Source organism: Salvelinus fontinalis, chromosome 25 (assembly GCF_029448725.1).
Source record: "Salvelinus fontinalis isolate EN_2023a chromosome 25, ASM2944872v1, whole genome shotgun sequence".
NCBI lineage: Eukaryota > Metazoa > Chordata > Actinopteri > Salmoniformes > Salmonidae > Salvelinus > Salvelinus fontinalis.
Window position 1 is genome coordinate 10,640,092 of NC_074689.1, and position 22,006 is coordinate 10,662,097.

General features: G+C 41.5%; 1 long non-coding RNA gene across 2 annotated transcripts in view; it reads right to left on the minus strand.

The window, feature by feature from the left end:
- Positions 1-234: 234 nt before the first annotated feature.
- Positions 235-22,006, minus strand: part of LOC129822825 (uncharacterized) — a 42,154-nt gene continuing 20,382 nt past the window's right edge. The window contains exons 2-7 of one of the 2 annotated variants that reach the window (XR_008754534.1): positions 14,427-14,464; positions 13,518-13,756; positions 13,073-13,236; positions 5,277-5,366; positions 4,784-4,895; positions 235-4,633 (exon numbers count right to left, since the gene is read on the minus strand). This is a non-coding gene — a long non-coding RNA (uncharacterized LOC129822825). Of the gene's footprint in view, positions 4,634-4,783; positions 4,896-5,276; positions 5,367-13,072; positions 13,237-13,517; positions 14,465-22,006 lie in introns of both variants that reach the window. The other variant, XR_008754533.1, reaches the window with a different exon arrangement.

The window sequence follows — 22,006 nt, forward strand, 5'->3', positions numbered from 1 at the left end:
CCCAGACACGTCTGCCCAAATGCGCAAAGAGTCTGGTGGGCCAATGTGTCAAACTTGGCCTTCGTTAGCCAATGCAGAGCGCCAGGGGAATCTCCCAGAGCATAGGCAGGCTTAATCAGCTTAATCTACCAACCAATCATCCCCCACAACACCTTCCCCCTCACCCTCCCTATACGCTAGCACACCATAAGCACAGAGGCATGCCTTATAGAATTGAGATTCACCAACATTGAATGATGACAAATACTTTATTCAGTAGGTCTCATAGAACTCTATGGTCACTCCCAATAAGGCCAACTTGGAGTGGTTGATATCCCAGGCTTATAAGCCTGGGGGCGAGGTTGTGTTTGATTTGACCGTATTTATATTGTCCATGTTGTGTGGTTAATGTGTGGTCAATCTGTGGTCAGAGGGAGTTAGGGTGCAGACGGCAGATGGCAGACAGCAGGTGGTGGAAATGGAGGTGGTGGAGAGGACGGTGGATTCAGTGGAGGACATCCCAGCCACTTGGCAGATTTGGCACTGATCAAATCAAATCAAACTTTATTTGTCACCTTGTCATGAAATGCTTACTCACAAGCCCTTAACCAACAGTGCAGTTCAAGAAAGAGTTAATAAAATATTTAACAAATAAACTAAAGTAAAACATTCTAAAAAGTAACACAATAAAATAACAATGAGGCTTTATACAGGGGGTACCGGTACCGAGTCAATGTGCTGGGGTACAGGTTAGTCGAGGTAATTTGTACATGGAGGTGGGGTGAAGTGACTATGCATAGATAATAAAAAGCGATACTTCCTACCTGACGGGTAAGAAGACATCACTTTCACTTATACAGTCAATCAATCAAGCAAAATTATACATGGCCTTTTTGTACATAGCAGCACTCACTTGTAGCACGCGCTCCAGCAGGTATATCTCACTGGTCACCCCCAAAGCCAATTCCTCCTTTGGCCGCTTTTCCTTTAAGTTCTCTGATGCCAATGACTGGAACAAACTGCAAAAAAATCACTGAAGCCTCATATCTCCCTCACTAGCTTTAAGCACCAGCTGTCAGAGCAGCTCACAGATCACTGCACATAACCCATCTCTAAACAGCCAATCCAACTACCTCATCCCCATACTGTATTTATTTATTTATCTTGCTCCTTTGCACCCCAGTATCTCTACTTGCACATTCATCTTCTGCACAACTATCATTCCAGTGTTTAATTGCTATATTGTAATTAGTTTGCCATCATGGCCTATTTATTGCCTTAACTCCCTTATCTTACCTTATTTGCACTCACTGTATATAGATTTTTGCTTTCTTTTTTCTACTGTATTATTGCCTGTATGTTTTGTTTATTCCATGTGTAACTCTGTGTTGTATGTGTCGAACTGCTGTGCTTTATCTTGGCCAGGTCGCAGTTGCAAATGAGAACTTGTTCTCAACTAGCCTACTTGGTTAAATAAAGGTGAAATAAATTAAAACATCAGCAGTTGTCACAAAGTACTTTTAGAGTAACACGGACTATACCAGAGAAACCTGGGACATACATGGCACCACTGCTCCTGCCATCTCTTTCTCCCTGTGTGATGTCTTTCCCTGTTAAAGTTTAGGCACCTGGCCAGCCGAGTGCAGATGGGCTCTCCGGTCAACATGAGGCTCCTGCTGCTCCTGCCCAAATACAGTTCCACACACACAGACACACTATTAGGAATGTTCCCCTATTTACATGTGTGTGTCTATGTGCGTTGTGTGTCAGATGTGATGGATGATATGGCAGTGTTTGAGAAGAGGCATCTGCTGTAGGAAGAGGACATGCAGATGCACTCCAAGTTCCTGGACAGAAAGGTAACCTATTAGTCTTTCCCTACACTCTACCATAATCCCCTACTCTCACCTTAGCACCTTACTCTTAAACCACTGTCCCCTAAATTTCCAGCATGACCTGACGTGTTGGTGTGTTACAGTTGAAGGCTGAGCATGCCTCATACCTGCGGTAGCCCCCGGACCTCCTCGCCATATGACTTCTACAGATTGTAATATGCCATCCTTGATAACACCACTTCAGACTAGTTCAATTTCGTGTGAGGTGTACGCCAAGGATGCATATTCTCTTCTTGATTGCCATGGATTGGTTAATGAGAAACACCACAAAATACTCAATAAGGGGAATCCAGTAGACCCTGTTGTCAGGACTTGAATATCTGGATTTTGCCATTGACATTTCTCTGCTCTCTTCTCAACAAGCCCAAATGCAGGAAAAAAGTTGGACCAATGTGCTTATCAACTAGGCCTATTGGTAAACGTGGAAAAGACCCAAGAGCATAGAATCAAATCAAACAACACAAAAAAACAATCAAAGGAAAGCCACTGAAACAGGTTGAGAGCTTTACATACCTTGGGGCTGTACTTGGATAAGAAAACTCCACATGTAAAGACATCAAGCACAGCCTAAACAAAGCTACACTCCTAACATCTGGGAAATCTAGAACTTGAGTCAATACAGCCTAAAGACAAAGATGCACATCTACAACAACAATGGGAAATCAGTCCTACTAAAAAATAGCTAAAGCTAGAGAACCATCGAGACGGACGTGAACTCCCTATCCACCTTCCACAACAATTTCCAAATGTTCATCTTCTGGCCTAACACGATCTCAAACCAAGACCTCTATAACAAGACCAGTTCCAGATGGATACAAACAGACATAACTCAAGGAACACTCCTGTGACTAGGACACATTCTGAGGATGGAACCTGACTCCATGGCCAAGAATGCCTTAATGCCAGAGGCCACCTGGTGCTGCCTTATGAAATGACAATTGTGACCCGGTTCAAAAAGCTGTATTTCGCACATCAATGCTCCACAGGAGAGGAATTTTTTTATTAGCTAGCTATCGAATGTTAGCTTGCTGTCTCGCTAGCTAATGTTACGTGTATGATCTGCGTAGTAATATTATTTGTATCTCAGAAATCCATTTGCATTGCTAGTTTTAGCCTAATGTTAGCTAGCTAGCTAACATTGAACCTTGTTGGTAAGCTTCAGCTACCTGCAGATTCATACTCCAGCATTTGATGTATAGTGGCTAGCTTTGACAATCCGTTTATACTGTAGCAATGGGTTGGGATTAGGGTTCATTATTTAGCTAGCTAGCTCTTCCACTTCGCAAGAGAATGATTACATTACCCACCAAGTTAGCCAGGTGTGTCTGGGGGTGATTACGACATTCGATTCTATTTCATGAACATGTGTACATGTCCAGACAATAGTGACACATCAACTTAGCTAGATGTGGCTGTGGGGTGGTTATAGCATTTCTTTCACATGACCCATCAATTTAGAAAAGTGTCTTGGTAAGCATCATCTAATAATGTTGATACTTTCAAAATCATATTAGGATATAGGCTAAGGACTAGATTAAGTATTTTTACCTGGAGTTTTTCCTTATTGTAGGCTACTACTTTCCCCACTTTTAGTCTTGAAATCTTTGGTTGTTAACTACACTACCTTACTCACTCTGTTTAGCACATGGCCTCACGTGCAAATCCTTAAAGAGATGGGTGGGGCCAAAGTTGCCAAGGACCAACCGGGAGACTCATAAGGTGGTGCACAATTGGCCCAGCATTGTCCGGGTAAGGGGAGGGTTTGGCTGGCTGGGATGTCCTTGTCCCATCGTGCTCTAGCGACTCCTTGTGGCGGGGCCGGGTGCATGCACGCTGACTTTGGTTGCCAGCTGTACGGTGTTTCCTCCGACACAGCAAGCAGTGTGGCTTGGCATGGTCGTGTTTCGAAGGATGCATGGCTCTCGACCCCTCGCCTCTCTCGAGTCCGTACAGGAGTTGCAGCGATGGGACAAAAAAAACTTTGTAAGCAATCCACCTGTGGAGTGGTACACTTGTAATGACATTAAAACACTAGATAGAACCATTGAATTACTATTACATCCAACAAAATGTTAAATATGCAGAGTTTGGACATGAAAGTAATGGAATAGCTTGAGTGTGTAAACAATTTGCTATGACAAGCTATATGTGAAATCAGGACAAGGGAGTCGTGTGAGGGGAACACCGTCTCATTTCATTCAACTTCTGTTCTAATGTTAAGACTTCTTATATTCGAATAATTTTCAATCAAGGATTATGTGTAGTAGGGAAAAAAGGAGCAATGAAAAACAGATTGGACTCCACCCTGACAGATGAGCCGACCATGTGACAAGAATGTAGTTTATGCCGCCATCAGAAAGAAAAGTATGATTATAAATGACTTATCAGACATAAGAAATCTATCGCAACAACTGAGCTCATGACAGCTCCTGGAGACCATCCTCCCCCATAACTTTAAGTGGAAGGACAACATCACAGCATTTACCAACAAGGCCCACCAGATGTATTATCTGCGCCGCCTGAAGAAATGCAACCTCTCACGGACAATCCTGGTTCGGTTCTATGTGTCTTTCATAGTCTATCCTCACCTTCTTTCTCCATCACTATCTGGTCAGGGAATGTACCTTGATCGTGGTGTACCTTGTACCTCGATTGTGTTGTGGAACTTGAAGCTGAAGTCTTGGAAGGTAAATACCAATCTGAATGTTTCTCTTTCCTTACAGAACAAGTAAATCAGTGTTCCCTTCTCAACGCAGCTCCTGTTAACGATGGCAAAAGTCACTCAATCACACATACAGACAAAATTAAAAATATACACAAATGTTAATACATTTAAACACAAAGCTCATAACATTTTCAGTGCAGCCTTTCCATGTGCAAATTATGACTGTGTGTGTCCTGTGTGTTACCTGTATGAAGTGGTCTAGCTGCTGCAGCAGCTCCATGTCTATGGATGTTCTCTACTGAACATGTGTGGGGTGTGAGGGATTGTAAGGGACTGTAACTCTGCATCCAGCATCTCTACGGAAAATGTATTTTACTCTGTGTGTAGAATCTTCAAAGTACATTTTTGTCAATTTAATTATATAAAGACAGCCTCAACTATGAAGGCAGTCAGAGCGAGACAAAGAGGGACTCAGTTATGACAGCTGACAGTTTGCTCTCTGGTGGACTTGCTCATGCAGACACACAGACAGACAATGGGGGGGGGGGGGTGTTGAGAAAGGATAGAGACAGGGAGAGAGAAGGGTAGACGCACCGAGGAGGAAAACTGACATGGGTTACTATCTTGATAACTTGAATAACCCATCAACTTCACTTTCTCTTTTTGGTGGGCAGGGAAGGACCAGCTGTAGCTACACACACCATATAGATAATTGCTGATAATGAATTAATGCTCACCTGATGGCAGAAAAAGGGTGATTGCCAAAACTTGGTATGTCAAGCCGTGTTAGTCTGGAGAGTCTTGATTGATCCTGAGACAGTGTAGGCCTACACACAGACAGACACGCACACGCACAGGTTCAATATCATAGATAGCTTTAGCCTTTAGCTCGATGCTTGAAAGTGCATCATATATACTCCCTGTCTTGTCTGTCAGTAAAGCCAATAAACATTGATGGAAGGCATCACTAACTAACTTGTTGGTGGCCCTTAGACTCTAGCTAACATTACCTGACCATTGCTGATCGCTCCAGCTATAGTTAGTCGTCGCCGCACAGCTTTTACTTTGAAAACCACTAGTACACGTATCCTGTTGCAGCCCCTCCTCTCCACGCCCACACGTCTCTGTTCATTAATTGAATCTTGTAGACAACATTAGAAAAATGAATTAAAGCAGTCAAAATTATTATCCGTCTTCGTTGTTTAAGTCACTGAGGTATAATAAGAACTGGAGACAGCGTCCAAGATGGCTGACCGTTGTTGTCAACGTAATCTACTCACGTTTCCATACGCCGTTTAGTCATCTTGCTAGTTCCGGTTTAACTGGGACTACTCTACCTGTCCACTTGTAACGGAGCAGCGCAAGCTTGAGCGCATGCAGCAAAGTCATCATGAGCATGGGAAGCTTTTGGGCATTTTGCCAGTGTTGCCGGGGACCTGGATCTGCGACTAACATGCTGACCAGACCGGACACGTCGCGTGCGCGAGAGTCACAAAATAAATTTAGAAATCCATGTTATTCGATTATTGCACCCACACTGCTCTCGTGCGCCCATGAGCGTCTGCGATGCCAAGGGCTAAAATTGAGCTCCTTTCTATATCTGACGCAGATCGCGTTGAAAGTCCTGCCTCTCCCATCTCCTCATTGGTTTATAGAAGCAGGTACCCACGTGCCATCTCCTCATTGGTTATACCAAAGACAAAATGTTTTGCCGGTTGTCATAGTAAAAGTGTAGATATCAATCACCATATAGGTTCAAAGATGAAAAAGCCTGAAAGGAGGAGAGATGACTAGAAACAATTCAGTTGGCCGTTTTATATGTGGATTAATTGTCAGAGTAGAGGACCTTGTGCATTTCAGGTAAAATAATGCTTATATCCCAGGACAAATTAGCTAGCAACAGCAAGCTAGCTAAATAGGACAAATTAGCTAGCAAGTGCAAGCTAACTAGCTAAATTGCCATACATGTTTAATGCTTTTCGACCTGTCCCCAAATTAATGTCATTGGTTCAGAGTTTGTTTTGATATTTTAACCTGCGTGTCGTGATCGCGTTTGGTGTAGGGGTACAAAATACATTTGCACGCGCGCAGCCAGTTTGGGTTCCATGTAAGTTGGGGAGGGGAAATCTGCAGTAACCGTGACCACAACCACTAGAAACATGAAAGGTAATTTTGTGTATGCAAGTCATTTATTCAGTACTAAATCATATGTGCTCTAGCTAGCTCTACATGTGCATTGCTAGCAATTGTATGTTTTCTATTAAACACAACCAAATCACAACACATACAACTTATTATTATTTTGGGGCGACAGGTAGCCTAGTGTTTATAGTGTTGGGCCATTAACCCAAAGGTTGCTGGATCAAATCCCCGCGCTTACTAGGTAAAAATCTGTCGTTCTGCCCCTGAACAATGCAGTTAACCCACTGTTCCCCGGTAGGCTGTCATTGTAAATAAGAATTTATTCTTAACTGACTTGTCTTGTTAAATGAAGGTAAAGAAAAAAAATTAAAGTACTCTTTTTTTATATATTATAAAATGAAAAGTGAGTTAAAGGTTTCTGCAAAAGTTATGCAGTTACAATTTACCTGTTAATAATTTGAGCTGTGTCCCAATGAATCAGTCAATGAATCAGTAGCTTTGCCTTGTATGACATTTACAAAAATGACAGTATTTGATTAAAGCTTTATGTACAAGTAGTATAATATACCAACTCCGGGATTCTATAAGACGCCTCACAACAACATTATGTATTTTGAGAGCCACTGACATTGTGAGTTATGTCAAACCAATATTAGGAGTGATGTCAGATATGTTTACTGTGACTGTAGGAGGTCCATCCTTTCTAACCACTGCCTGTCTTTTCAACAAGAGTACAGCATGAGGTACTTTACTTCGGTCCTGTTATTCAAAAACAATCACCAAGTGTTGCATTAGCGTAAGAATGACAAGATAAAACACTTACAGAAGTGGAAGATTACACAAGGATGCACAAACTATAGTCTAATCTACTGGTACTTACAGTTCCTGCCTTCAGAAAGCATTTTCACATTTTGTTGTGTTAGACTGAATTTAAAATGGATTCAATTCAGATTTTTGGTCACTGGCCTACACAAAATACCCTATAATGTCAAAGTGGAATTATAATTTTAGAAATGTTTGGAAAAAAATAAAGCAATTAAAGTACTCAATAAGTATTCAAACCCTTTGTTGTGGCAAGTCTAAATAAGTTCAGGAGTAACCATTTGCTTAACAAGTCACATAAGTTGCATGGACTCATTCTGTGTGCAATAGTGTTTAACATGATTTTCTGTACCCTACACACATACAATTATCTGTATGATCACTCAGTTGAATAGTGAATTTCAAATACAGATTCAACCACAAATAAAAGACCAGGGAGGTTTTCCGATTCCTCGTAAATAAGGGCACTTATTGGTAGATTAAAAAATAAATAAAAAGCAGACCTAGAATATCCATTTGATTATGGTGAAGTTATTAATTACACTTTGGATGGTGTATCAAGACACCAAGTCACTACAAATATACAGGCGTCCTTCCCAACTCAGTTGCCGGAGAGGAAAGAAACCGGTGACATTAAAACAGATAGAGCTGTGATGGGAGAAAACTGAGGATGGATCAACATTGTAGTTACTCCACAACACTAATGTAATTGACAAGAGGTTAAAGAAGGAAGCCTGTACAGAAAAATATATATTTCAAAACATGCATCCTGTTGCAACAAAACACTAAAGTAATCCTGCAAAAAATGTGGCAAAGCAATTCACTTTTTGTGCTGAATACAAAGTGTTATGTTTGGGGCAAATCCAATACAACATATTACTGAGTACCACTCTACATATTTTCAAGCATAGTGGTGGCTGCATCATGTTATGGCTATGCTTATAATCTTTAAGGACTGGGGAGTTTTTCAGGATAAAAAATAAACGTAATGGAGCTAAGCACAGGCAAAATCCTAGAGGAACACATGGTTCAGTCTGCTTTCCAACAGACACTGGGAGATTAATTCACCTTTCAGCAGGACAATAACCTATAGCACAAGCCCAAATCTACATTGGAGTTGCTTACCAAGAACACAGTGACTGTTCCTGAGTAGCCGAGTTACAGCTGTTGTGCGTAATATGCGGTAGGCTATGTATTGTAGGCCTATAACAGCACAATCATTATTTTAATTTAGGGGAGGCGGTTTCAGGGTTGAACTCATATACAGTTGAAGCCGGATAATTACATACCCTTAGGTTGGAGTCATTAAAACTCGTTTTTCAACCACTCCACAAATTTCTTGATAACAAACTATAGTTTTGGCAAGTCGGTTAGGACATCTACTTTGTGCATGACACAATACATTTTTCCAACAATTGTGTACAGACAGATTATTTCACTGTATCACAATTCCAGTGTGTCAGAAGTTTACATACACTAAGTTGACAGTGCCTTAAAAGAGCTTGGAAAATTCCCAAAAATGGGCTAATTGACATCATTTGAGTCAATTGGAGGTGTACCTGTGGATGTATTTCAAGGCCTACCTTCAAACTCAGTGCCTCTTTGCTTGACATCATGGGAAAGTCAAAAGAAATCAGCCAAGACCTCAGAAAGAAAATTGTAGACCTCCACAAGTCTGGTTCATCCTTGGGAGCAATTTCCAAACGCCTGAAGGTACCACATTCATCTGTACAAATAATAGTACGCAATTATAAACACCATGGGACCACGCAGCCGTCATACCGCTCAGGAAGGAGAAACATTCTGTTTCCTAGAGATGAACGTACTTTGGGGCAAAAAGTGCAAATCAATCCCAGAACAGCAAAGGACCCTGTGTAGATGCTGGAGGAAACAGGTACAAAAGTATCTGTATCCACAGTAAAACGAGTCCTATATCGACATAATCTGAAAGTCCGCTCAGCAAGTGTCACGAGAATTTGATATCTCAGTGGTTGAACTCAACTACTACAAAAGCTCTGTCTAATTCCTGAAGGTTGTAAATCTCCAAGTCAAAAGAATTAGACAGTCTCAGCCTGCAATAGACCATTATTCAGAGAGCGCTCTGTCTTCAAAATGAGAACACAATCTTTTTATAGCACACACACACACACAAATGAACTCACATCAGTAGAAACTCCCTCTTTAGGTGGGCTGTATTTTTCCACAGTTCACATACATTGTTTATCACACTTGTGCAACATGTTTCATCATCTTCTGTAAGCAGTTTCTAACTGTTTTTCTCCTCCCTACGGTGGGGGGGCCTCTTTCCAGTTATTTGTTTCACCGTTATCACAAGTCGACAGTTCAGTTGTCATTGAATGTCTCAACTATACCATGCTCATATTGCAAAATAGTAACACAATGGCCTAGTCTTAAAAAGTCTAGTCACACACATTATTGGTTTATGACTCTAACACATTTCATAAAAGTATATGGTTTCAGGGTGGAATACTTTAGTCATTATCTTAAACATACAAATTCTTCTATCAGCAAGGAAGAAGCCTGTTAGAGCCGATTTGGGCATATTTGTATAAAAGACTGAACATACTGAGCTCCGTGTACATTTGTGTAAATATATTAAATATAAATGTATATGATGAAATATTAGGTACGTACCTTTATGATTTATTTACCTGATTGAGATATATTCATTTGTTATTAGTGTAACTCAGTTTTTGGCCCCCCCTCTTGCCCATTCATTGTACTGTGTTAATTGTGTTAGAATAAAGGCAGGAAGTTGGGCCTTTGGGAGGGGGAGTCCTTGCTAGATGCGGGAGCGGTATAGTTTTTTGACCATATAGACATACAGACATATTGACATACAGACATACAGAAAGACAGACATATTATATTATGTATTTGCATTTCAAGTAATCTCTGCTTTAAGTTGATTGGAGAATACCTTTTTGTTAGATAAGAATAAACATTTTTTGTTGCACCATATCCCTGGATCTCATTGAATGTTTGGCCGTTTGGAAACGTTGAGTGTGGACTGTATGCGTCCGAAACAAACCCGCTAAAGGCTTGGGCAGTGGCTATGGTAAAGAGGAAAGGAAGCCACTACAAAGCCACTGCTCTAAAACCGCCATAAAAAAGCCAGACTACGGTTTGCAACTGCACATCGGGACAAAGATCATACTTCTTGAAGAAATGTCCTCTGGTCTGATGGAACAAAAATAGATAATGACCATCGTTATGTTTGGAGGAAAAAGGGGGATACTTGCAAGCCGAAGAACACCATCCCAACTGTGAAGCAGAGGGGTGGCAGCATCATGTTGTGGGGGTGCTTTGCTGCAGGAGGGACTGGTGCACTTCAGAAAATAGATGGCATCATGAGAATTATGTGGATATATTGAAGCAACATCTCAAGACATCAGTCAGGAAGTTAAAGCTTGCTCACAAATGGGTCTTCCAAATGGAAAATGACCCCAAGCATACTTCCAAAGTTGTGGCAAAATGGCTTAAGGAAAACAAAGTCAAGGTATTGGAGTGGCCATCACATTCTTGACCTCAATCCTATAGAACATTTGTGGGCAGAACTGAAAAAGCGTGTGCGAGCAAGGAGGCCTCCAACCTGACTCAGTTACACCAGCTCTGTCAGGAGGAATGGGCCAAAATTCACCCATCTTATTGAGGGAAGCTTGTGGAAGGCTACCCAAAACGTTTGACCCAAGTTAAACAATTTAAAGGCAATGCTACCAAATACTAATTGAGTGTATGTAATCTTCTGACCCACTGGGAATGTGATGAAAGAAATAAAAGCTGAAATTAATCATTCTCTCTATTATTATTCTGACATTTCAATTTTTTTTAATAAAGTGTTGATCGTAACTGATTTTTACTTGGATTAAATGTCAGGAATTGTGAAAAACTGAATTGATATGCATTTGGCTAAGGTGTATGTAAATTTCGACTTCAACTGTATAGGCATATGCATATGCATAAGCTCTAATATGCATATGGTGTTCTGAATTAATCACCTTAGAAAGCTCTGTCCATTTCATTGTGTTAGGCTTTGAAACAACATCCACAAGGACCATGTTTTCACTCAGTATCAAACTGTTGTTGAACTTCTTTCTTCAAATGTATCAATCACAGTGAGGTGAGTTTTAAAAGCACAATACTGTTTTGATAAGTGTTTGATGTGATTTTCAAATGCATTTGCATTGATGCCAGAGTGATTAGAGGGACAATAGAGCCCTGAGTACCAGGCCATTAGTGACCTGATGGTCATTAGCGAGTTGGGTACTACCAACACATTCCAGAGTGCATAAGAGCCCAGGTGGGTGCTACACATCGGTAGTGGGTGAGTTCTACCCATAGAGTCTGACTTCAAAGACTACTACTGAGATGCGCTGCTTCAGCGATGGCAAGGGCCAAGGCCAGTCTGAAACCCCCTCGATGTGACCCCCCTCAGTTTCATCTACTTTAGCTGTCCTCCTGGCACTGACTACTCAAGCCTTTAATGAACTACCCTGCCTGCCATAATCTTCCATTATCATTTTTTTTGTTTTTCAAAATTGCATGTATTTTTTGTTTTTGTTGCGTAAAGCACTTTGAGATTGTAGTTAAAGTGTTATAAAAGATTAATCAACTATTCTTATTATAAGAGGAGATTACCATGACTCAACGGTCACGTGGAATTTTACTGCGATCATAACTCGGCGTGGCGGTAAGACAGTCACTGCAACAGCCCTAATCATATCAAAAGTGGAAAATTCCACAGCTAATCTTTTTACATAGAATAACTGATAACTAATTATGAGGAGATAGACTTCAGAACCCCCCCCCCCCCCCCCCTCACCTGCCAGCATTCTAAGAAATGCATACAAAATGTATGTAAGGTTTATGGATAGCAATATCAATCGTTTCTGTTATACTTCTAAACCCCTATGGTTATGCCTCTCTCAAAGCTCATAGAACACCTTAGTTGGACCGAGGAGAGGACAGCAGAGAGGAGTAGTGACAGAGGAGAGGACAAGAGAGACATGGGAGAGGAGAAGTAACAGAGGAAAGGACAGGGGAGAGGAGAAATGACAGGAGAGAACAGGAGGGAGGGGAAGTGACAGAGGAGAGGATAAGTGACAGAGGAGAGGACAGGCGAGACAGAGCAGAGGAGTGACAGATAGGAAAGGAGCAAGAGAGACAGGGGACATGATTTGACCTCATCATGACTTGCCCAAAGACTGATGACATCCAAGTTGTTACATATCTCGGCTTTCCACAAGGTCACTTTCATCACAGTCTGGCTGTTTTGACAGAAACCGCTAGTCCAAATCAGTTATGAGTTGGATTATTTTTTGTAGGAAAGGGACCAACACAGTTTTAAAATAACTCAGAAAACAGTATGTAAGATTTATGGATAGCATTATCAATAGTTTCTGTTATACTTCTAAACCCATGTGATTATTCCTCTCATTAAAGTTCATAAAACATCTTAGTTGCACACAAACACCATTGTCAATCCAAATTAGAGAGTATAATATAAAAGAGAATCTTTGAATTGAACCAAGAATCTGTACAACTGTACCATTTAGGATCTGCTGCATGGTTTGTCGGTATTGGATCCTCTGCTCAGCTGAGGTGTGGGAATATCACCTTGTGTCGTCAGCGGCCTGCAGATCCACTATAGTCAGCCAGGAAGCTCTCTTGTAGAGGCAAGGAATCAGCAGCGATGGCAGTGTAGCTTCCAAACTGAAACACAGGTAAGTGGCATGTGAACACAAATGACACTCACACCAAGAAAGAATTAAGTATGGATAAAATCGTCCTTCTGCAGGGCTTCCTCATCAGCAGCGTCCTGTCAATGCAGATACTAGTCAATTCCAAGCAGCCAGGTGGCTAGGGCTGCCCCACAGCTTCCAAGGCAGGGCACCTGACTATAACAAAAGTACCTCAGCCTCGTCGACGTTACTTACACAGTAAGTGTGATCATGCGAAAGCGTCTGCTGTGCATGATCAACGTTGCCACTTACCTCTGTATCTACCAAATTCCGTCGTCTTTCCCTGGGGCATTGTGACCGCTTTTGAAGACGACCACGAAAGGAGAAAACGGTGGGCACAATAGTCGGGGTGAGGCAGACTTTCCCCTCGTCATATCGAAGACATTCCTCTTCAAAGTGATGGACACAGAGACGAGAGTGTTGGGTTTCAAATCATCCGCCTGACATTTCCTACCCACTGCTGCAGCCTAGGCTTGTCATGAAATGGGAACCTGTGGAAGAACATGATGTATTTATGTAAATGTTAAACTACAATAGCTAAAGGATTTATGCATTAAAACGTTAATCCATTCGGCTGGTTGGCAAATGGGCCGAATCAAGCGCAGATTGAGCAATGTCTGTTGTCCCCTCCAGAGATTGGAAAGTGTGAAGAGCTGAGCTGGTGATCCCTCTTCTCTGTGTCTGGGGGCATAGTGTTCATCAACAGTGCACGGATATCATCAGCCCGAGGAAGTAGGAGGAGGAGGATGTGTTCAGAGGGAGAGTTACTGGGTGATAAGGGGTTTCCACAGGCTTGCGTTTAAAAATATACTGGATGGGAATTTTATTGAGCAGTCTACGACATTGTATGTAAGCCACTTACTTGTGCAACTATAAAGATGTAACACATATATACATTCACAGCGTCTACCATTTTGGGCAAAAAACATGAGTCTTGTTTATGTTGAGAATCAGAGAATACTGAACACTTCATTTGACATATTCATGCTATCTACTGTTAACCCAGCTAGCAGAAGATGGATGCGTACTGTGGCCAGGTTAAGTGCAGTCTGTCCCTCCTGCTTCTTCACGGTAGGGTCAGCAGTAAAGCACAGTGTACAGCCTTTCTTAGCTACCTTGTGGACAGGGGTGAAGGCCCACTTGTCAAAAGCATTCACACACCTGTTGAACTTGATCAGGAGGGCTGCAATGTCCACGTGCTGTAGAGTTGAGACAGAGGAGAAGTTAAAGAGGAGAGGACAGGATCCACGAGACATGACAGAGGAGAGGACAGGAGAGAGGACAGGAGAGATTGAGAAGTGACAGGAGTCAGGGGAGAGGACAGAGAAAAGTGAGAGACAGGACATTTAACCTCATCTTTACTTTCCCAATGACATTACATCCAAGCTGTTACATATCTAGGCTTTCCATAAGGTCACTTTCATCACATTGCGAGACTCGTAACATAACTCATGCAAATAACAGTGAAAAAGTAACAGTGAGAACAAAGACCACAGGCAACTTAAATCTACCGTCAAACACTCAGGGTTTATTTTTAAACATTAAATTAGGGGCGGGAAGAGGGGCTGAGTTGGACCCAAGGAAAGGAATAATAAATATCCAAAAACACCCCTTAGTTAGCTAACTGTTCTTAAAGCAGGCTAGTCTAACTAAACACAAATACAGTGGGTGGTTCACCCAGTTCTAACTAGGGTATTTAGACAAAGTTTACCTACGGGTAGTGTATGCCCAAGGGCAACTTGTCTTGGTACCCCCTTTTCCCACCAACAAACAAACAGTCATGAAGCACAACAATACATACTCACATAATTCCAGACAAATGTGACATGTAGGAACAAAAACCAAAAGAGAGCTCAATCCAAAGAGAAAGAGTGAGAAACAGCGAGATTGAATAACAAAGATTGAACTACAGAAAAAAAACAACTGACTGGGTTTTTAAACCAAGGGAAAGGGGATGTGATAGGGTAAGAGAAAAGGAGCAGGTGTCTTCTGATTAGCGACTGATTGGTGACTGATTGGGGAATGATGATTGCCACCTGTGAAGGGAGAAGGAGAGAAAAGAAATACACACAGGATACACTCACAGGATACTTGTATCCGTAACACTGTTCTTTTGCCCATCTTAATCTTTTCTTTTTATTGGCCAGTCTGAGATATGGCTTTTCTTTGCAACTCTGCCTAGAAGGCCAGCACCTGGAGTCGCCTCTTCACTGTTGACGTTGAGACTGGTGTTTTGCGGGTACTATTCAATGAAGCTGCCAGTTGAGGACTTGTGAGGCGTCTGTTTCTCAAACTAGACACTCTAATGTACTTGTCCTCTTGCTCATTTGTGCACTGGGGCCTCCCACTTCTCTTATTTTCTGGTTAATGCCAGTTCGTGCTGTTCTGTGAAGGGAGTAGTACATAGCGTTGTACAAGATCTTCAGTTTCTTGGCAATTTCTTGCATTGAATAGGTTTCATTTCTCAGAACAAGAATAGAGTAACAAGTTTCAAAAGAAAGTTATTTGTTTCTAGCCATTTTGAGCCTGTAATTGAACCCACAAATGCTGATGCTCCAAATACTAAACTAGTCTAAAGAAGGCCAGATTTATTGCTTTTTTAAATCAGGACAACAGTTTTCAGCTGTGCTAACATAATTGCAAAAGGGTTTTCTAATGATCAATTAGCCTTTTAAAATGATAAACTTGGATTAGCTAACACAATGTGCCATTGGAACAGGAGTGATGGTTGCTCATAATGGGCCGCTGTACACCTATGTAGATATTCCATAAAAAATCTGCCGTTTCCAGCTACAATAGTCATTTACAACATCAACGATGTCTAAACTGTATTTCGGATCAATTTTATGTTATTTTAATGGATAAAAAAATGTGCTTTTCTTTCAAAAACAGGGACATTTCTAAGTGACCCCAAACTTTTGAATTGTATTGCATGTAATAGGGTGCCTTTTTGGGACGCAGACTAAGCTACACCAGGGTTTATTTCCCCCTCATACTACCGTTCTTCAAAGCTTACACTGTCATATTTCATTGTCCCCCATCCACAGAAGCTAAACTACAACACCATTGCACCATTGTTAGCTACAGCATGTCATTAAACCTCGCGCAAATTAACATGTTAGCATGCAATTGTCTAATCGAGATTGATGATTGATGTCTACATTTCGCCTGCACAATTAAGTGACAGTTTTCTCAAATGGCTTTTCTTTGGCGCTTTATCTCTTCTTCTCTTCCCACAACGTTTTATCATTTAACCACGCTGTCTTTTCTCGTTCAATTTAAAATATATTTAATCTCTAAATACAACATTTGAAAAGCAGCATCTGGCAGCTTGCTAGGTTGTCAGGTTGCAGTGGAGTTAGTAAGTGTAGCCTTTAATGAAGATGCATCACGCTGGTTAAAGGTTTATCTCTCATCGTATGGCCCGGCAGATGCTGACTCAGTGTATTACCTCCATGGCACGAGCCATTCATTTCCACACACCACTGAACTGACTGCATCCTCATCAAAGCTAATACGCTGTATGGCCAACGGCGTAACACACACTTTTATCAAAGCTAATACTCTGTATGGCCAACCAGTGTAACAGTGATGTAATGCCAACTAACTACGCCACTTTAAAGGAAAACGTTCTAGTATGATCCTCATGGTACTAGGGTATGATAATACTCTGTATGGTCAACCGGCCATATAGCAACAACACTTCAAGTACATGATCATAGTATCATCTACAATGGATCACATATACAGTATTCAATACAGTGAGTATACAAACTACAACAATTTTCAAAGGTTAAGTGACATTGTAGGTGGCTCTATATTGTAGCTGCTATAGTAAATCTCATTTTGTCTTTGCTTGTAAGTTACAAAACCCCAGTTGCCGCACCTAAAAACATCCTTTAGACGTGTGCTATTCACAATAATATTAGAAAACCCTCTCTCAAACCCTCTCTCTGGCTCTGGGACTTAGAGACACATTTTGTGACTTCTTACTGCTGAGGTCGGCTACCAACACCCGACCTCAGCCTGAGTCTATTGTCCTGCTGCAGAACGCAAATTCACACCTATGTGTTAAGGACCAGGTTGACAGAAAACAGTGTCAGCTGACCTGGTCAGCCAATCAGTGAGCTAGCTTGAGTTTAGAGACCCCCACTCTGCCACTGACAGCTCTATAAACTCCTGGGTTCCCCACCAGCTCAAAAATCGAACCTCTACCCACATGGACAAACCACTCTTTGGACTTTCTGATGGTGCTTAGAGTGTCCTTGACCTTAAACCACTATTACCTAGTCTACTCTTCCTGTTTCAATGCTGTGTGTGTCTGCCTTGCGTGTGGTATTAAACGTGTGAATTGTATCTCTGTCTCCTACTGGTCATACTACGTCCTCTAACCCTGGCGCTGGGACAGTTTTAATTTAAACCGGCACCTCTTTTGGAGACCACCATATGGAGATGCCCCATTTTTAATAATCCATCGGTTCTTCTCATGACTTATTGCTTAACGGTGCGAGCAAAAGTTATGCATATTGCTCTCATTATGTAATAGGAGTTTGAAGCTATCCAAACCAATTGCGCTAGATTAAGTCAGTCGGTCTGTGTGTTGCATCCATAGAGAATGATAGAGGACTCTAGTGTCCAAAAGCCAGTTTTAGCATGGACAGCGCCTTTGAGAACTTACACCATTTTGAAGTAGTCAACTGGATGGGATTCCCTTTCGGTCAACTGCCCGTTAGAACCAACTTCTCAAAATTGACTACAAAGTGTACATAGGATCATTTTGATCATAAAGTCAATCTCATCCAACACTGAGTTTTGTAAGAGAGTTCGTCACGACTAACAATCATGTCAACTTGCCCAGTGTCCACTAACACGAGAGAAGCAGCAGTGCTGATTGCGCTCTATCAGCTACGCACACTCTGTCCAATCATTGCAGCGAACCTCCAGAGAGTGAGACAGACCTGCCCATTACGCAGCACCTCAGACTTGTTTACATAAGACAACACTTCACCAATGTTATGTTGAAATAACGCTTGGCCATAAGCCCTTTATGGAGTGGCCACTTGATGATGTGTTTGATAGTGCCAATCACTCGAGTCCGCCACTTTTTTGGCCAAAAGGATAATTGAGACGATCAGAGTGCACTTGTATCCCAACTGCAACTTGTCAATAATCCCGAACAAATTTGAGAGCATCTTGTTTTTCCCCGTGATCTGTTTTGTAACATGAATCCCTATTAAACACTACCAGACAGACGCACACTATGGTAATACATAGGGGCAATTCCCAAACAACTGAATTGCATTGAGATGTATGCCAAATAAAAACCATTGATTTCAAAGTTTAACAAACCATACAACCTTATGCAAAAGGTCTACTTTGAACAATTTACACTGAACATTTTACAAAAACACATTTACTGGAAGAACTGCAGATGCAAAGTTTAGTATCTGTAAAATCTTCCTCTGTTTTTTTTTATGTGTCCACGCTTTCCCAAAAATCTGTTAAATATCTGCTTCGAATTAAGATTTAACGATGTATGCAGAAAGAATGGGGTGTCAGCTATGACATTACACATTGACTCTGAAAACATCTATTTTGGTTATTTTGAAAACAGTAAGTGAATTTACACCCGGTAACGGAATTACGGTATCAGAATTTCATCATTGGTCCCTGATCTGTACCACAAAGAAATGCTTAATTGTGGATATGAATGTCATTCTCTTCATGGGGATGTATCCTAAGTAGGTACACAAAGGTATAAATATGCAATATCCTGCTTTGCATATTTGGGTATTATTTTACACACTGGCTATTATTTTAATGAGCTCTGCCCCCAAACAAGACCACATTTGGTTGGTCACTCTGGACCAGACCAAATCTGAAGCAATCATATACGTCTATGTTTCACAAGTTTGGACACCAAAGTACAACACAGTAGAGTACAGTAGAGTGCAGTACAGCACAGAACAGAAGAGTAGAGTTTCACGTTTTTTTTTTGTCACATGCACTAGTACAGTGAAATGCCATTTTTGATTGCTCTTTCCCAACAATGCAGTGGTACTATGAAAAAGAACAAAAACCCACAAGAAATAGATACTGGGTCAGATCCAGGGTCAGTGCCAATACCATATTTGGGTATTTCTATAACCTGGGGTACCAGTGAGCATTTTTTGTAGTGGACAACTGTTTGGAGCTGTTACAAAGTCATTCATAAAAATTAGCCCTTTTTTCCAGGTGAATACATTAAGATATAAAGGGGGAACATCGATACATTCATTATAATTCATGAGTTAAATCAAAACCTATGTTTAAACCCTTTCTCATGTTTGGAGTCTTTACAGATCTGGCAAAAATTGCATGACATAAAACACTACCTTTTTTCCCTTACACTTATGATACTGCTGTTTGTCGTTAAATCATATGCTAAGCGTTTAATAATTGAATTACACATTGAACTTGATCCTGTAAAATTCCTGGATATTGCTGTCTGACTCTTTTTTGTACGGAGCTCTCGGAAGTGTACTTTAACCTCGTAACATTTCGTATCTCCCTATGTTACGGTGTGATGTTACACTTTTTCGTATCTCCCAATGTTACAGTTTTCATGGACACACACAGTGGCAATGATTCATTTGTTGCCTGTTTTGCATGTTCTTTTGGCATTAATACGTGTCACATATCAGTTTGCAAACAATGTTAAAAAGTATAATAATTGAGTTAATAAAGCCATATACAACCATGGTCTCTTTTTTGCTATCTTGAGTAAAGCAGCTCCAACAGGCAGGTGTTTCAGCCTAGCTCAGTGCTTTCTGTGGTGGTGGAGCAGCCAGCGGAAAATACGGAGTGTAGGGGTTGGTAATGTTCCCTAGTTACGCCGTGATTGGCTCAGTGTTCTGTCACTCATGGGGACACTACGTCACCACAAAATCTTTGGGTAGAGCTTGAAAATTCAAGCACCTTGGGTGCTGCCATAGACTTACATTAGAAGTACCCATCCTGGGCCTCCCGAGTGGTGCAGTGGTCTAAGGCACTGCATAGCAGTGTTGCAGCGTCACTACAGCCTGGGGTTCAATCCCGGGCACCTTCAGGTGTCAGTTGAACGGTGTTTCCTCCAACACACTGGTGAAGCTGGCTTCTGAGTTAAGCGAGCGGGTGTTAAGAAGTGCAGCTTGGTGGGTCATGTTTCAGGAAACGCATGACTCGACCTTTGCCTCTCCTGAGCCTGTTGCAGTGATGAGACAAGATCGTAATCACAAAACTGGGGAAGAAAAGGGGGTTGAAAAATAACTAAAAGTGCCAATCCAAGAAGGCTCAATGGCCACAGATTAAATTAAGTCAAATCACGTTACAGTTGAAGTCGGGAGTTAGCCAAATATATTTAAACTGAGTTTTTCACAATTCCTGGCATTTAATCCTAGTAAAAAGTCCATGTCTTAAGTCAGTTAGGATCACCACTTTATTTTAAGAATGGGGAGACGCATGGGATAGGGCGCAATGGGCCCAGCGTCGTCCGGGTTAGGGGAGGGTTTAGCCGGCCAACATTTCCTTGTCTTATCGTGCTCTAGCGACATCGTGTGGCAGGCCCGGGTGCCTGCAAGCTGACTCAGGTCATCAGTTCGACGGTGTTTCCTCCAACACGTTGGTGCAGCTGGCTTCAGGGTTAAGCGAGCAGTTTGTCAAGAAGCAGTGTGGCTTCGCTCTCGACCTTCGCAGAGTCCGTATGGGAGTTGCAGCGATGAGACAAGATCATAACTTCTGGCCCATGTGAATGTTTATCCTTTTTTTTACCCCCTTTTTTGTCCCCAATTTCATGAAATCCAATTGGTAAAGTTTGAATACATTGCCCATGCTGTCAATGCAGCATAACTTCTGCAGCATTCAAAACAACTGGAAACGGAACAGGGAAATCTCAGACTTCAGAGTGTTCAAGACAACTGGGAACTCTGAAAATACGGAAAATAATTTTGAGCGGTCATCCAACTCGGAATTCCAAGTTGGGAACTCTGGCCTCTTTCTAGAGACCACAAGAAGGGCCGCCACACCACCTTCCTGCTCCAGCACAACAAGGTAAGTACAAAAATGTATTGTATGCTGCTGCATAAATTATGTCATATGCCAGGGAGATATGAATACTGTAGCCAAGAAAGTAATACTAAGTGTATGTTGTGTAGTAAGCTGTTAGTAGCCCATGTGCCTCACCCTAATTATTTGGTGCCTTTCCCCCCTCATAACTTAGCCTACTGTTCTGACTTGGTGCTGCACATGTAGCCTATAGCCTGTTTTAGAGAAATGTGATCATCGAATATTGTAATATTGTAAGAGCTTTCATTGTCTGCTTATATGCCCCCTTTATTCATTGTACGGTTCTGACTTGGTGTACAGGGAAAATGCCCATGTTCTGAATTCTGTCAAGGTACATTTCAAAAGTGCTGAACAAATAGTTATATTGACTACGTCCGTCATAGCTCGCTCATTAATGTCTTAATCGAAATTACAGATTGCTTCTTATCCACTAGTCATTTCTTATGCCATAGTTTGTACATCTCAATTGTCAGTAGACACCACATTTGTTTCAGCAAGTCAGCCATATCAGCTTTGTTTTTAAAAAGGCAGTAAATGAGGTGCAGCGGTGGTAAGGATTCACTCCATGGTGCTGAAAAGAATAAGCTCTGCTGTTGTGACAGCTTTATGTAGGCCCTAACAGTTTGTGGGCACCGTTTGTCACCATTAAAGTTCAATGA